The sequence below is a fragment of the Primulina tabacum genome, chromosome 18 (genome assembly GCF_025594145.1).
Source record: "Primulina tabacum isolate GXHZ01 chromosome 18, ASM2559414v2, whole genome shotgun sequence".
Lineage (NCBI taxonomy): Eukaryota > Viridiplantae > Streptophyta > Magnoliopsida > Lamiales > Gesneriaceae > Primulina > Primulina tabacum.
Genome location: NC_134567.1, coordinates 17,282,556 through 17,301,282, shown reverse-complemented (window position 1 = coordinate 17,301,282; position 18,727 = coordinate 17,282,556).

Genomic DNA, 18,727 nt, shown 5'->3' with positions numbered 1-18,727 from the left:
AATGGGAAAAGAGGGTAGAGTTCGTGTTTGAGTGTCACCACTACTTCGAACAAAAGAAGGTTAGGTTGGCGGTGGTTGAATTCTTAGACTATGCTCTCATATGGTGGGATCAATTAGTGACCACTAGGAGTAGGTTTAATGAGAGACCCATTGAATCGTGGGATGAGAAGAATAGGGTCATGAGGAAGAGGTTTGTGCCCAACCACTATTATAGGGAGATGTTTAAGAGACTACAAACTTTGAGGCAAGGTTTGAAGAGTGTTGAGGACTACTATAAGGAGATGGAAGTAGTCATGATTAGGGCCAATGTTGAGGAAGATATTGAGGCGACCATGGCTCGTTTTCTTTGTGGTTTGAACAGGGAAATTCAAGATCAAGTGGAGCTTCGGCACTACCTGGATCTAGACGAGATGGTGCAAATGGCCATAAAAGTGGAGCAACAACTCAAAAGGCGTGGAGTTGGCCGCACCAATCAAACTGGGGGTTCATCATCTTCTTGGCGGTCAAATGGGGTGAAACGTGAGGAGAATAAGGTGATGACCAAGCCCAAGATTGAGACCAAACAAGAGGCGCCTAAACAAGGAGTGCAAGGTAAATATGAAACTCCTTCTAATCGATCTAGGGATGTTAGATGTTTTAGGTGTCAAGGATTAGGGCATATTTCTAGTGAATGTCCTAATAAAAGGGTAATGATTTTAAATGATTATGATGAGTATGAATCGCATAGTGAGGGTGAGGATGATGATGAGATGCCTTCATTAGAGGATCCTGACGAGGGTTATGAGGCGGTTGTAGGTGAAGCTCTAGTGACTAGGCGTATCATGAGTGCCCAAGTCAAGGAGGAGGAGACTAACCAAAGAGAGAACTTGTTCCATACTAGGTGTTTTGTGAATCAAAAGGTTTACAATTTAATCATAGATGGGGGGAGTTGTACTAATGTGGCTAGTGTTGAAATGGTGGAGAAATTGGGTTTGCCTACACTAAAACACCCTCAACCATATAGGCTTCAATGGTTGAATGATTGTGCGGAAGTGAAGGTCACAAAGCAAGTGCTAGTGCCTTTTTCTATTGGGAAGTATGTGGATGAGGTCTTGTGTGATGTAGTACCCATGCATGCTTGTCATATCTTGTTGGGTAGACCGTGGCAATACGACTGAAAGGTGACTCATGATGGGTTCAAGAATAGATATTCATTTGTGTTGAAGAAGGAATCCATTGTTTTACTCCCTTTGTCCCCAAAGCAAGTGTTGGAGGATCAATTGAAAAAAAAGAAGAGAGATGAGGCCGAAAAAAAAAGTGAATTAAAAAGTGAGATGGCCTTTGAAAATAAAAATGAAATGGCTGAAAAAAAGAGTGACAAAAAAGGTGAGATAGCCATACAAAAGAAAAAAGAGAGGAAAGAAAATGAGGGGAAAGAAAATGAGAGGAAAGAGGCCAAGAAGAAATCATATATGGCCCAAAAAAGTGAGTTGAAGCAATTGATACACACACATGAACCACTTGTGTTGATTCTTTACAAGGAGATCCTCCTTAACACAAGTGATATAGCCGGGTCCCTTCCAAGCATTGTTGTTTCACTCTTGCAGGAATTTGAAGATGTATTCCCGGAGGAGCTACCTCAAGGGCTACCACCATTGAGGGGGATTGAGCACCAAATTGATTTGGTACCCGAAAGTGCATTGCCAAATCGTCCAGCTTATAGAAGCAATCCGGAGGAGACCAAGGAGCTTCAACGGCAGGTAAGTGAGTTGTTAGATATGGGTGGTTTTGTGCGTGAGTTCATGTCTCCTTGTACTGTACCTGTTTTACTAGTTCCTAAGGAAGATGGCTCATGGCGTATGTGTGTAGATTGTAGGGCAATCAATAACATAACCATTAAGTATAGGCATCCAATACCTAGACTAGATGATATGTTAGATGAGTTGCATGGTGCTTGTATTTTTAGCAAGATTGACTTGAAAAGTGGTTATCACCAAATTAGGATGAGGGAAGGAGATGAGTGGAAGACTGCTTTTAAAACCAAATACGGGTTATACGAGTGGATGGTAATGCCTTTTGGCTTAACTAACGCTCCTAGCACCTTTATGAGGTTAATGAACCATGTTTTGCGTGCACACATAGGGAAATTTGTTGTGGTCTACTTTGATGATATCCTAGTGTATAGCAAAAATTTGGAAGAACATGCTAATCACTTAAGACTTGTGCTAATCACACTAAGGGCTGAAAATTTGTATGCTAACTTAAAGAAATGTGATTTTTGTACAAGCAAACTTGTCTTTCTTGGTTTTGTGGTAAGTTCACAGGGTATACAAGTTGATGAAGACAAGGTAAGTGCTATTCGAGATTGGCCAACGCCTACTACTGTTGGTCAAGTTCGAAGTTTTCATGGTCTTGCAAGCTTCTATAGGAGCTTTGTAAAGGATTTTAGCACACTGGCAGCACCAATGACGGCGGTGATCAAGAAAAATGTTCCATTTCAATGGGGCGAGGAGCAAGAGAAGTCTTTCAATCTTATTAAGCAAAAGTTAATTAATGTTCCTTTACTTGTTTTACCTGACTTTGCTAATACTTTTGAGATTGAATGTGATGCTTCAGGTGTAGGTATTGGTGGAGTGTTGATGCAAGGAGGGCGGCCGGTGGCATATTTTAGTGAAAAGCTTAATGGAGCAGCGTTTAACTATCCAGCATGGTCCACATGACAAATTTTATTTGCATCATGGGTTCTTGTTTAAAGAAGATAAATTGTGCATTCCCAAATCATCAATTCGTGAATTACTTGTTAGGGAGGCACATGGGGGTGGTTTAATGGGGCACTTTGGGGTGGCTAAAACTTTAGGCGCATTGCATGAGCATTTTTATTTGCCACATATGAAACGTGATGTTGAGCGTGTGTGTGATAAGTGCATAACTTGTAAGCAAGCTAAGTCTAGAACACAACCGCATGGATGGTATACACCATTTCCTGTTCCTAGTGAGCCTTGGATTGACATTTCTATGACTTTATTTTGGGGTTGCCTAGGACTAAGAAGGGGAGGGATTCTATTTTTGTTGTTGTGGATAGATTCTCTAAGATGGCACATTTTATAGCTTGTCATAAAACCGATGATGCTTCAAACATTGCGGATTTGTTCTTTAGAGAAGTCGTTAGGTTGCATGGCATGCCTAGGACTATTGTTTCTGATCGCGATGTTAAATTCTTGAGTTACTTTTGGAAGACTTTATGGGCTAAACTTGGCACAAAATTGTTGTTTTCTACTACTTGTCATCCTCAAACGGATGGACAAACTGAAGTTGTCAATAGAACTTTAGGAACACTTTTGCGTGCTATTCTTAAAAAGAACTTAAAGAATTGGGAGAATTGTTTGTCATTTGTTGAGTTTGCTTATAATCGCAATGTGCATTCTACTACAAATTTTTCGCCATTTGAGATTGTTTATGGTTTTAGTCCTTTGACTCCGTTGGATTTGATGGCTTTACCTGTGAGTGAAAGGTTAAACATGGATGGGAAAAAGAAGGCTGAATTTGTTAGGAACTTGCAGGAAAAGGTCAGGGCCAACATTAAGAAGAGAAATGAGCAATATGCCAAGCAAGCCAACAAAGGGAAGAAGAAGGTGATATTTGAGAAGGGAGATTGGGTGTGGCTACACTTGAGGAAGGAAAGGTTCCCCGAGAAGAGACGTTCAAAGCTATTACCTAGGGGTGATGGACCATTTCAAGTCCTTGAAAGGATTAATGACAACGCCTACAGACTCGATCTACCAGGTGAGTATAACGTGAGTTCTACTTTTAATGTTAGTGATTTGTCGTTGTTTGATGTAGGTGACGAGCAAGATTTGAGGACAAATCCTTTTCAAGAAGGGGAGGATGATACGAACACGGGTGGTCAAGCTCTAAGGAAGGCATGGGATCCTTTGCAGTTGTCGGAGGGACCAGTCACGAGGAGACGCCTAAAGAAGTTCAAGGAGGCACTACAGGGAGTCATGAGCAAGCATGAAGAGGTCGTGATGCATGGGAGTACGTCGGGAGGCCAAAGAATATCATTCAAGCATTGTTGGAGACGGCCGAGACTCCACGGACGTGTACACAGGTTCCGGGCCCTTTACAGCCGAGGATGAAGAATTCTATTGTCTACACGGACCCGAGCACGGATCAGTACACGGGGTCCGTGTCCTATGACATTTGTGAAGGCCGTGCGTACACGGACCCGTACACGGAGGTGGACACGGGGTCCGTGCCCCTTGTTTCCAGCTGAAGATGATTTTCCCGAGAGTACACGGACCCGTACACGGAGGTCTACACGGGGTCCGTGTCTGAGACGGCTGCGCGAGAATATTTTCCTTTCTAGAGTTTTAATTATTTTGGAGACTAGATTTTTGATATCTTTTGGTTTTATAAAAACATGTTGGACGAAAATTAAACACAATTCAGATTATCATTGATATTTTATCAAAGTTTAGAGTTTTTCTCTCAAGCTTTTCAAAGCTTTTACTTTGTGTTCATTCTAAAATCAAACTTATCAAGATTCGTTCTTGTGGCGTTTGTCGATTGAGGTATGGTCTGCTTCTTGAAGAGGGCCATGATGAGCCTAACCATGGATTTGATCCAAGGGCCTTCAAGAAAGCGTTATCTGATGCAGATTAATCCAAGTGGCTTGAAGCGATGGAAATCTGAGATGAATTCCTTGCATTCGAACCAAGTGTGGAATCTCGTGGATCCACCTGAGGGAATTGTTCCTATAGGGTGTAAATGGATTTACAAGAGGAAACTTGGGGCGGATGGGAAGGTATTGACCTTCAAGGCGCGATTGGTGGCAAAAGGATATACTCAAAGACAAGGAGTTGACTTTGAGAAAACCTTTTCTCCAGTTGCAATGTTCAAGTCCATAAGGATATTGCTAACCATAGCTGCATGGTATGACTATGAGATATGGCAGATGGATGTCAAGACAGTCTTTCTTAATGAGGATATTAAAGAAGAGATTTACATGTCTCAACCTGAAGGGTTTACATCTGTCGGAAGTGAGCATATGGTATGCAAACTTCATAAATCTATTTATTGTCTAAAGCAGGCATCTAGGAGTTGGAACCTTAGATTCGATAGTACAATCAAAGAGTTTGGTTTTACTAAGAATCCTGAGGAACCCTGTGTGTATAAGAAGGTCAGTGGGAGTGCTATGACATTCCTGGTGTTGTATGTTGATGACATTCTACTCATTGGGAATGATGTAGGAATGTTGCAATCAACTAAAATATGGTTAGCGAGTAAGTTCTCGATGCAGGACTTGGGTGAAGAATCTTTTGTATTGGGAATACAGATCTATAGAGATAGATCGAAAAGATTGCTTGGTCTCACCCAGTCCACATACATTGATACCATCGTGAAGCGGTTCTCGATGGATGAGTCCAAGAGAGGACATCTACCAATGTGTCATGGCGTGTCCCTATCCAAGTCTATCTCTCCCAGGACTGATGTGGAGATAGCGGCGATGACAAGCATTCTTATGCATCTACAATTGGTAGCATCATGTATGAGATGATATCTGCACGTCCTGACGTGGCTTTCGCACTAAGTGTAGTGAGTAGATATCAATCGGACCCTGGTCTTCCCTATTGGAAAGCTGTGAAAGACATCCTCAAGTATTTGAGAAGGACCAATAAATTGTTCTTGGTCTATGGGGGTGGAGAACTGAAATTGGAAGGCTATATCGGCTCTAGCTTCCAAAGCGATATCGATGACTCGAAGTCAACCTCTGGATTCATATTCATGCTCAATAGTGCTGCTGTCTCTTAGAAGTGTTCCAAGCAAGACAGTATTACGGATTCCACCACTGAGGTCGAATACATTGCTGCATCAGATGCAGCAAAGGAGGCTGTTTGGATAAGGAATTTCGTCCAAGAGTTGGACGTCGTTCCTATGGAAGTTGCCCCTGTCCCGGTGTTGTGTGACAACACGGGAGCTATAGCTCAAGCAAAGGAGCCAAGGTCTCATCAGAAGTCCAAACATGTAGTGAGAAAGTACCACATCCTCCGAGAGATTGTGGAAAGAGGAGATGTCTCGATTGACAAAGTCGGCTCCGCAGATAATATTGTTGATCCGCTAACTAAGCCTTTACCTGGACCATTATTCGAGTAGCATCGCGAATTGATGGGTTTGAAGCATATGGGTAGTTGGCTCTAGTGCAAGTGGGAGATTGTTAGAGTAGGTGCACGTCGAGCCAAGTGTTGGCCGAGTGTTCACAATGAAACTCTATGTATAAACAATCTTTATTTTAATAATATTTGAAATTATTATTTTGACACATTTTTATCTGTATACCCATGCTAGTTGCATAGATAAAGCCCTTGAATATACAAATAGTAGAAAGAATATGAGATGCTCATATGATGAGTATCATGAAACTCATATTTGGAATACTATATATTCTAAACAGTTCCTAGTCGATTCAGCCGCCGCTAAGAAAGATATAGGCCGCTCGAGTTCGAGACTAGTATCTGCGATGTGAGTACCATGTTTCATTGGTAGGGGACATTGTGATGTCCGAGCATGAAGATAGGTGCTCCTTGTAGAGTGCACTGAACAACCCTCCATAAAGGACTTTCCAAGTGGTTCTCACTTATCGAGTGGAAACGTCCTAGTTTATAGTTGTACACCATTAGTCCTTATGACCCGGGACAATATTGAGACTCTATGTGCTAGATTTACACTTTGACTTGTTTACCGACTCTCATGGGGTCATCAGGTGGCAAGGTTGGGTGTTCTGTCGAAACATATAGGAGTCAATGCATTGTAGTCGGGGATTCACCGCTTAGCTTCGGGTATGGATATCCTATGTGTATGTAGTATGAAATCTCTGATCAGATTATGGTGGTAATTATGAAAGGGGTTTCATAGATTACACCATCGATGCAACTACAACATGACACATAGTATCGATTCATTGACAACTCTCGATATACCAATGGTTGTCGAATCGGTCGGGATATATAAGTTGAAGGGACCGTACTGTACGCTAACCATAATTGAATGGTTCTTGCAGGCACTATCATTTGATATATAGGGAATCATGTAAGCGATGCTGCTATGCGTTTAACATGATTGGTTAGGGTACTATCAGACTTGAGTTCTGACGTTCTTGTTATCAAAGAGTTGATAAGTAAGAATGGAGCAATTGGGGTATGCTCATATAAGGACATGTTTAGTCCGAATCACATGGAGATGTGAACCCACGGCTAGTTGTATCAATGAACCATTGAGGGCCACACAAGTACTAGCTTTCTAGATCCCGTTGAGAAGTAAAATAGTTCAATGTGTTGAATGGCTTATAAAGGAGTTTATAGGCGTAAGGAAAAATAGAAGTATGACTTCTATGAGAGAAATGTAATTTTTAATTTATGAATGTGTTCCTAAATTAAAAGTTGGCCAAATAAATAATGTATTTGAAAATTGAGATTTTCATAAACATTATTATGGACTAAATTAAATTAATTCAAGTATTGAATTAATTAAACACTAGTGGGCCTAGTAGAGTCCAAATAATTAAATTAATTCAAGTGTTGGATTAATTAAATCATATTGAGTCTTGTAGAGCCCAATTAAAATAATTATATAACTAGTGGGACTTGGGTAAATTCATGTAATGTTTAATTAGTCTCAAATATGTTTGAGATAATTAAATTAAGTCCATGGATTTTTAATTGTTAAAAATCAAATAAGATTTGCATGCATGGGAGGTGAAGGGTTGGAGATTGTTTTTTCAATCTCCAAGGCTTGATATGCAAAAAGGTGTTTTTGCTTTTCCCACAACCAAGACAAGACTTCATCCTCCCTCATTCAAGATCTACTATGGCCGAAATTTTGGGCAATCCATCTACACTTTTCTCTCAATTTTTCTCTTCATTTTGGTTGAAGAAAATATACTCATCTCAAAGTAAAATTCCATACATTTTCTATTGCAAGTGTAAGGTGGATCTTCCTAGTTAGTGGTGGGCTTGATTTTGAAGGAAGGACTCAAGAACAAGGAGAGTTTGTAGATTGTCTTGCCTTTGAAGAGCCAAATTGTTTACAACTTGGTTGGAGCCATTACATCAATCTTTGAGATTGATATGTAATTATCTTAACACCCTATGTATGACATAGTTGTGTTTTTGTATTTGCTACACAATAGTACATGGTGTTCAAATTTTTCAAGATTTTTCTTCTAATATTTTTCGGTTTTTCATGAGATGAAAAACATTTTTGAGCTTCCGTTGCGATTTCGAACACCTAAAATCGATCCCTTTCAGAAACGTCAGAAATTTTTTTTTCATAAGTTTAGCATATTATGATATGTGACTGTTGTTTTGAAATTTCTTACGAATTGTTATTGTTCTAAAACAGTATTTGAGACAGAGTATATTGTTTGGGGGACATTACATTCGAAGATGATATAGCAGTTGATCTAAACAACGTTGAAGATGTAATCGGTTAGTCAGATCGACAATATTGTCAGAAATTACGTTCTATGAGTTTATTAGATCAGTATAGATGATTGATATTTAGAATCTGAGCCGATATTGATGTTATTCTGAATCCATAGTTGATATATATTGTTATATATTGTTGAGATTATATACAGTTCAAGCCGAATCAGAGCTGATTTTGAAAGTTAAAGCAGTTCAGAAGTTTGATCAGAATGTTCAGAACTTGATTTCGATAAACAGAGTAGGGTGTCAATCAGAATATCAGGTAGGTACTACTGTATTATATGTGAGTAACCGACTTGTTTGTGCCGAATATTTCGAATCTGAAATGATAGATGTTTATCTAGATTATCGGTTTTTGAATAGAAATGGGAGTACATTTCTATGGATTGTGTGACGATACTACTGAAATCTTGATAAGACTGTGCTGTGATGTGATTATGATTGACATATTGCTCGAATCTGCCTCTATTATGTTGTACAGGAAGATGTACAGACATGAACAGATGACTGAGATTTATGTAAGAAAAGGGGTTAGATTGTATTGAATGCCAAAGTTGATTATATTATACTATGATTTTTGATTGATTCTGTACTTTTGGTAGAGTATACAATAAACTCGTTTATCTATTGTCTATAAATCGACGGATAGTCGGAGCGAACTATCCTGAGACGGGAGGATATCCAGGACATGTAGTGCTGGATTTTAGCCCTAGTTGACATGATTTATTGTCACTTTGTGAATGATCGTATAACTATAGCTATCAGATGAGTATTGAGATAGCTTCAGTTACGGTATTATACAGTGAAAACTGTAAATTTCCTTTGCATAGAGATAATATCTCGGAGATACCTGAGATTGGATCTGATAAGGTCAGAGATACGATAAAGAAAATGCAACTGATTCAGAAGAAAACGAAGACAGCTCAAAATATACAGACTAAATAATCCAACGTCTGACGATGACTGTTGATATTTGAGGCTGAAAATTGAATATCGCACTGACTGGGATAAACAGAGGTTGTAGCAGATGCTGATATTGATTTGTTATGAGCTGTGGATTGATATATACGGATGTTGTATAGCCAGTACTGCAAGATTTATTCGAACAGGGTTATTCCGAAGGATAGTATGATATTATACTTTTTGAATTATTATTCCAGTTTGGAATCAGAGATCTGTAAAAGACAGATATTTCAAAATGAAGATTATTCTGTGGTTGAAAACACAGTAAGATTGTCAGAATATCAAAGAGACTATCTAAAAGACAGAATCCGCTATGAGATTGAGATTTCAGAAGTGATTCATTGAGAGGAGTTTTCGGATTAAACTCTGTTATACATTTCTTCGGATGTATCTGATAGGATTTCCGGTGAGTTCGAGGATGAACTCATATCTAAGAGGGGGAGAAATGTAATGCCCGAGATTTTAGTTTGATACTTTTGAATTGTTATATATTATGAATAAGGCGATGGAAGAACAGACGTGGAGAAGCGACGTTGCAAATTGAGTTTGTTGACAAAGACAGAGACCGCACCCGCGCCAAGAAGTAGACCGCACCCGTGGTGTAAGGGCAGAAAGTTGGATTTTTTTTATTTCAATAGCCACCGCACCCGCGCTTAAGCTTCTACCACACCCGCGCTTTGAGGGCAGTAGGGTACGTTTTTGGGGCATAACGTGCACCGCACCCGCGGTACCAAAGAGAGCGCACCTGCGGTCCAAGCTTCTGGAAAATTTGATGTATATCAGTACACTGAGCGCACCCGCGGTGTGACGTGCAGCATGAAAAATAAGCCACGTTTCCTGGTGTTGCATACAGTATATATATGATGTCTTCTTTCAAAATTCAGAGAGAAAAGAGCCGAGAATCTCTAGGGAAAAAGCTTTCTTGTTTGTAGGTTAATGTAATGCCCCGAAAATTTAAAGGTCCACACGAACCACATGCATTTGAATTATTAAATTCTCCTGTATTTTTAATTAAATTTTTTAATTGCATGAATTAATTATGTTGTGCATATTTACATGTTTAAAATATATTTTTCTACATGTTACATTAAAATGGTATTTTTAAGGAATGTTCAAGTGACGATCGAGGAACGGGGACCGAGGGCTTTAAATGTAAATGTTTTTGTTAAATAATTATTTTTAATTATTTAAAATAAAATTGATGGTTTTTAGTATTTTTGAAAATAAAGGGTTTTGAAGTGATTTTATACGCCGGGACGTAAACTTTATCGGTGTTGGTTTTTCAACTAAAATACGAACTTTTGGGCAACCCGGCTAGTAAATTCACATATTTAATTAAAGGAAAACTTTGTTATTATTTGACTAAATCCTAATTAAAGCTAATGGGCTTAAATTTTGTGGCTTAAGAGGCCTAAAGCCTAATTAACTATTTAATTAGTGTATTTAATATACTAATGCACACAAAACCCTTCACTTTGCAATCAAACCTCACGGCCACTCAATTTTTATTTCTGAAAAGTCTCCCCACCCCTCTCATACACACACACGGCACATATACAACCAATTTGGAAAGGGTTTTCGAAGGTTACAAGTAGAATCAAGCCAAAGTGGTCTGCCGTTCTTCGTCGTCAATGGATATTCGAGCGTATATAACGCAAAGGCACGCCATACATCTCCTTTTCTCATCCATCATATCATAGTATTGTTTGAATTATTGTATGCATGAAGTTCATGGAATTATTTCTGAAAATTTCGGTTTATTGCTTGTATACATGAGGAAACTTGATTCTTTGAATCCAATAACTTGTTTATTGTTTAGTTAAGGGGCTGCCATGATTAGGGTAAGATCAAGTAAGGTTTATACATGTTTTAGAGTCTCACACACCACCCAACACTCGGCTGGAACAAAGAAAAAAAAAGGAAAACAAGAACAAGCAACAACCGTAACCTTGCTGTCAAGGGTATAGGGGATCGGGTTCCTTGTTCCAGGGGTTGGCTTGGTCTTGGCTTGGGCCAGGGCTCGGCTAGAGTCTGTCACGGGTCAGGGGGAGAGTCCTAGCCAAGCTAGGACTCACGGTAAGGGCTGGGAAGGAGTCCTAGCCATGCTAGGACCCTACCCGAGAAATTGCATGTGAGGCGCGCAGGGTTCAGCGTCGCGCAAGGGGATTTGGGGCGCAGCCTGGGTTTGAAGGTTGGGTTCTAGGGAGTCTTTAGGGTCCTTAGAGGGTGTACATCAGGTGGGTTCAGCGGTTGGGTGCGTGGGGAAGAGTCCTAGAAGCAAAACAAGAGTCCTAGTCTAGGTGCAACTCTCGGCCAGCTTAGGGATAAGGAGAAGAGGGCTCGTTTTTGTGGTTTGGGCTGGGTTCTTGGTGGTCTAAGGGTCCAAGTAGGTTAAGTTAGGAGGTTGGTCAAGTTTTGGATCAACATGACTCGGAGGTAACTCGTGAAAATCGGAAGTTGGCTTGGGGTCGAAGTTTAGGTGTCAAATAGGGTGTTTTAAGTAAAGAAAAATTGGAAAACGGCTCACGGGGGTCGAGTCATAGTCCATAAGGGCTAAAATAATATAAAAAGACTGAATTTAGAATTTAGGAATTTTATATTAAAGTTTGAGATTTTTCGGGATTAAAACACCGTCAAAACAGTTAGTTAAAGATAAATGAAAAAATCTAATATTTAAGCTAAATAAAATTATGGAAAAATTCATATAAGCTTAAATAATTATTTGGGACATGTTAGAGTCAAGAAATCAAGAAAAAAAGTCAAAATCGTAAAATGTCAAGTCTATGGGTAAAACGGTATTTTTACACCTAAAAATTAGTAAACGTCATGGCAGTGCCCTGAATGCTGTTTTATGTGCTAATATTATTATTTTCTATAGTTATGGATGTTTATGGAATTTTTATGTTAAAATGTCATTTTAAATGTTTATGAAATGTTCAAGATTAAATTATGATTTCTTTAATGTCCATGGGATTTTTATGAATTAAGGAAGACATTTAAAAGACGTGTTGCATGCTTGGTTTCAAAAACAAAATATATGTTATGCACGATTTTATAAAGTGATGAGAATGTAAATGTTGAAGGAAGTGAAGCGATTGTGACTAATTCGTTAATGTTGGCGACGTCGTGAGGGTTATGGTCCCAGTGGGAGCCCGACGATTGTGTTTCCATCATTGCGAATATGTGGTAACGGTTTTGTGGGAACGGAAGAATGGGAATATCGTGAGGGAAAAAGGCACCAGAGGAAATCCATTTATGGGAATAGGCCCCCGAGGGAACCTCGACGATCGTATTTCTATTCAATCATGATAGGCCAGGGCCCAGTTGACCGATGAGAGTGTTGCTGGTGTCCCCCCGCCGCCCAGTACTAGCGGTTTCACGTAGATGATCCATCGATTTTCATGTCATGTCATGTCAGGAAAATCACAATTAACGATCTGAATTCAACAAAAGGAAAAATAAAATGTTTATGATCATGTTAAAAAGGTTTTATGTCATGTCATGTTGAGGAAAAAGGAAAAGGTTAAGGTTTATGTTATGCATGTCATGAAAATTTTTATGCTTAAGGTTGATGCATCATTATGAAAATGTTTCTATTTAAAGTTCATGTATCATAAAATATTTACGAAAATGTTCATGTTTGAAGTTTATGCATATTCATGAAAACGATATTTTAAGTACAAATATTTTTTACTGTTATGTATTGACTGTATTACGTATTACTTGCTATAAAGATGATGGTGTGTTGAGTCTTTAGACTCACTAGGTGTGATGGATGCAGGTGAGGTTGAGGGTGGTCTTGACGGATGATTTGACTGGACTGATGGCGCACACAACCCGAGGACCAGCGCTTCTACTATTTTCGCATTATGTTTTATGATTACTGATTTTAGATAAAGATTTTTAAGACTATTTATTTATGCTTTTGAGAGATTTTTGAGAGGTTTAGTATGGGCTATACTTTTCAAACTTATTGTTTTATTTAGGTTGGGTAAAACAGTTGACGATTTCATTTTATGACTATTGCACTTGATTTTTAAAATGCTAGTTGGTTGAGATTCATATGTCATGGTCGAAAATCGAGTGTTTATTAAAAAAAAAAAATTCTAGTACATTTAAAGCAATAAAAAGGACAGGACGTTTCAGTTAAATTGTGAATTGTGAGAAATCCGTCCGTCCGATTTTGAATCCGACTATAATTCTGAGTTCCTCTCGACACGAGCTACACAAGGATGTAAGTTTTATTACGTTTGGAGATGATTTGAAAATATGATGTTGATGGAATTGAATATGATTCATATATGTTGTTCTCGAGACAATAGACATCGTATAATCGAAATCGGATTAAAGAACAGACTGTTTATGCAATTGTTATGAATTTTCAGAGTTGATTCAATTGTGGTTATACCGATTGATATCAAAATTATGTTGTTATCGATTATGAGGTGTTGGAATTGATATCTGATTTATACTGTATCGCTGGGTATATTGATATTATTCAGATTTGGATCAGATGAGTTGTTGATTCGAATATACTGATATTGTATTGCCGGTATTGCGAGACTGTACAGAATTGAGATTATGATTCGTATTGATAGCGATATGAGTTGTATGATTATATCTGTGATGTTGAGATTGACGGGGCTATCAAGACCGTATTATTATGTCGTCGAGACATCAGTAGATTGATTTTGATCAGATTCAGTAGTGATTGAGATTGCATTGTATGTCGTTGACATTGATCAGATTATGTATTGATTTAAGTATTGATCAGTACAGGTTTTGAATTGAGTGATACATTGACACAGTCTATTCGATATTGTCATTTCAGATTTGATATGGACAGATTTGACTACGAGACTTCGACTTCGTCAGATCAAGAAGACAAAAAGGTATAAGTTAATGTGGTATTGGGAGATCGACTCGAGTAGGATATACTTGAGTTTCCCTAAATCACATACTTATTGTTGTTATATGCATTGATTTTATTTATATGCTGTTCTATTGATTTATAGGAAGCATGTATTAGACGAGTATTAGACGAGAGATCTTGTGACAGAAGTGCCTGATAGTGGTGGGATCGCCACGGGCACATTGCACGATGTCACAAGATAGTGTATGGGTGATAGTGCCACAGTGTGTGACGGATAGTTCAAGACACTGGATGTTTGGTTATATCGACGTGGATAGAATCGAAGTTTCTTCTATTACTGTTGGTCGATATAGGAATATCAACGTCTTGAAATCGGGATCCCTAGAATAGGATTGAGTCTAGTCTGAGATGTGGAGTCACAAGTATGATTGGCAGTTTATATTGATTATGTTTCTGATTTTGTTGCATGTTACTGATAGTCTGTTACATGTTTTACATGCTTTTACATTGTTTATATAACTGCATGTTTCGTTGATTTATACTGGGATTTATTTCTCACCGGAGTTATCCGGCTGTTGTCTTGTTTGTATGTGTACATGGCAACAGGTGGGATAGAATCAGGGTCAAAAAAAGAATGAAGCTGGACTAGATAGCGTGGAGATCCGGGCGCAGAAGTAAACTAGGAATCATCACTTGATATATAGTAGTGGAACCTAGTTGAATCATTGTAGGAAATACAAGACTTGTACTTTTATGTATAATGTGTATTTAAGATTGATTTATCTTACGGTTTTGCATTGTATTTAAAAAAAAAATTTAGACACTGTTTCTTATAATTGATTGAATAATTCCTAAGAATGATTAAAATTGGAATTAGCGTCCGGGTCCCCACAAATCTAGTATGTGATTTGTGGGAAACTCAAACCGGATCTGATTCGAGTTATTTCTCCCCAATCAAACATTGAATTATACCTTTCGTTGTTCAGTCTTTGTCGATGTCAAAATCTCGATGTTGAAGTTTGTCAAGACCAATCTGAAATGACATATTCAAGATGCATTCTATCAATTTCTAACTCAAATCAATACATGTACGTATCAATATTCATTCCTGGTATATTTCGACGGCATAACGGCATAATCTCGCGATACCGATCAACTCAAACATCAATAATCAATAACAATAACTCATAATTCTCATCATAACACCATCTACCATGTTGTAATCTGCATAATCTCATACACATATATGCTGGAAAATCGTAACAATTGTATACGATAACATTTCTTAGATCCGGTTTCGGTTCTACTTATCTCGACATATTAAGAACACATAATAGAAATCAAATATGATTTCTCTCAACATCTCAACTTCGAAACATGCTGAAATGTAGCAATGCTTACTTCCTTTTGTAGCTTGTAACAAGAGGAGTACGGAACCGAAGTCAGATCGAAATTCGGGTGGTTAGATCTTGTACAAACTAACTTCTAAGCTAGGAACATTGAATCTTTCATGGAAGTTCTCTCGGTGGTTTCTTTGTTGTTGTAAGTCTGGAATGAAGGATTACACATTAAGTATGCATGGCAAAGACACATGTCTCATTCTTTAATCTGCACGTCTCGCCACGGGTGCGCTAGCCATTGGACCGCGGGTGCGCTGAGCGTACTGTACCACTTCCAAAAATTCAGAAGGAACGACCGCGGGTGCGGTTGTTTTTATGGCGCGGGTGCAGTGTCTCTTTGCCACCAAAACTCAAATTGCAACGTCGCTTCTCCATGTCTGTTCTTCCATTCCCTTATTCATAATATAGGATAACTCAAAAGTATCAAACTAAGATCTCGGGCATTACATTATTTATAACCGAATTTTTTGTAAATCACCATTTACTATAAATAATTAAAGTCCAATTTCAATTATTTATTTTCTGAAAAAATATGTACAACTTTTTTAAATTTAAACTTAAGGGCACAAAAAATCATTTTTCACCAAAATCATTTTGGCTCATTTAAATTTCACAAAATATGTCAACCATCTAATGACCCAACAACTCAAGGCCTATGACACTTTGATATTCCAAAACCCTTTTAGAAACCCTAGTCATCGTCGCCATCGCCGGAGCTCCGTCGCCGGATTCCGGCCAACATGCACATAAATTTTTTTTGTTAAAAGCAAGGGGCTATTTGGGAAGCCCCTTGGGCTGCTCTTGTTGCCCTTGGGCTGCCCGAAATGGGCAGCAACTTGCTGCCCAAATCCGCCCCAAAAACTGGCCTACGATTTGTCGTTTTGATTGTCTCATGTGGTTAGAAATTGACCTCTATATAATATCATGTATATGCTACACAAAATAGTGACCATAGCTCTGATACCACTTGAAAGAGGATCGTTTAAGGTGCTTGCATGTGCAACGGAAGTTTCAAAAATATTTTCGTTCAAGAACCGAGCACCCTAAACACTTTAGTGTGTAGCAAATATAATAAAACACAAAATGACATTCATAGAGTGTTTTAGAAAATATACCTATCAATCTTAAAAGATTGATGATGGCTCCAACTTAGTTGTCAAACAACTAAGCTCTTCAATAGCAAGACAAATCTTCAAGCTTCCAAGAGCACACCTAGATCAAAAATTAAGCCCACCACCAACAAGGAAGATCCTCTCTAATTTTGCACTAGAAAAATTAGAATATTTTTCTTTGAGAAAAGAGTGTAATCTTCAACAATTGAAGAAGCAAAAATGGAGGACAAACGCCTCAAAAATTTCGGCCATTGTAGTTTTGGGAGAGAAGGGGAGACATTTTTCTTGGTTGTGAAAAAAATAAAGTGAGCATGTGCATGTCATGCCTTGGATATTGAAAAAGTAGGCTCCAACCCTTCACCTCTTTTGCATGCATTCTACTTGGGCTTGTAACAATTACAAGGCCCATGGAATTTTTATTTAAATGTCTCAAACACATTTGAGACCATTTAAACTGTAGAACCCAAAATTTAGTACACGTAAAATCCATGCATTTATTTAAATGTTAAATTATTTATTTAAGTTCAAAATGGTTTATAGCGATGCATGACCTAATTAAATTGCATTATTTTAAATTATTTATGTTTATGTGATGCACACTAAAATATTTTCTCGAGTTTCATGTTTCAGGCAATTATTCGATGCGGGATCGAGGAGAAGAGATCGGGGACGATTTTTGGTAATTTCAACATGCGGTATTTTATTTTAAGTTAAGAATGAGGCATTTTAAATGATTTACTTGGTTTTAACATTTTAAAAGCCTAATTTATTTATTTAATTATTTTAGGACTTTAAAACTTTTAAAGTTTAGCAAGTGTGCAATTTATTTTAAATTAGGGGACTTGACTTGTAGTGAGAATTAAAATTTTAATTAGCCTTTTTATTAGCATTTTTAATTAATATGGTTAATTGTGTAATTAAGCCATTTAATTCCCTAATTAAACACAAAACTCACGCACACACACACTTTTACACACACCTATACACGACTCACACACACCTATACACGACTCACACACACACACTTCATTATGTTTGTTCCACTTCATTATTTGAGAGAAAATTAGGGTTCTGAGTCTTAGTAGCAGCCGCCCCTCCCTCTTCAAGGAATTCACCAAATTTTGTTACTTTTTTTCAAAGAAAATCGTTCCACGTTCGTCCCGGATCAACCCTCGCTTCCTTCCCGCGTCGGAGTCACCGTTTCGATAACGTTAAAGATTTAAAGGCATGTATATTCTTTGTTTATGCATCGATCTTGTCATAGTAAATATTTTGATGTTTATTTTATGAAAATCATGTGTGTTATGAAAGAGTTTGAACAAATATGGTTGGATCACTTTTGAAATAGTTTTTGGATCTGAAAACTCGAATTTGCTGTCTTTTTAATTACTGCGTTTTTTCGGTCGGTTTTCTGGAATAACTTTCAACATATGAAACGTATAACATTTTGATACCTTCGATTTGATATAAAATTTGAAATATTTGGATAAGAAATGAGTGAGTTATGATTGTTTTCGTGGGACTGCTCAAACTGCGACTTTTATGAAAATGTGTTCTTGAAATGTTCTTGAAGTTATTTGTTGCAGACTTCGTTGGACATCGCCGGGCTTGTGCTACTGCATTTAGATATGTTATGGGCGGTATTTAGGTGTTATTTGGTGGTTCGCTTGGGTCGGAATTGGCTTGGGATGTAATGGAAGTCGTAGGAAGCGAAACGATGTCGAATTACGGGTTATTGTTGTATTGAAGTTTCTCGTCGATGCTTGGGGACGTTTGGGGTATTTGTACGGGTTTGAATCAATGTAATAGCATACTAGGATGAGTCTCGAGGTGTTGGTTCATGGTCCTTAGGCTTGGATTGAAAGGGTGAATGGTTAAGTTAGTATATTTTCGTGAATTTCCAAATACAGAGGCTAG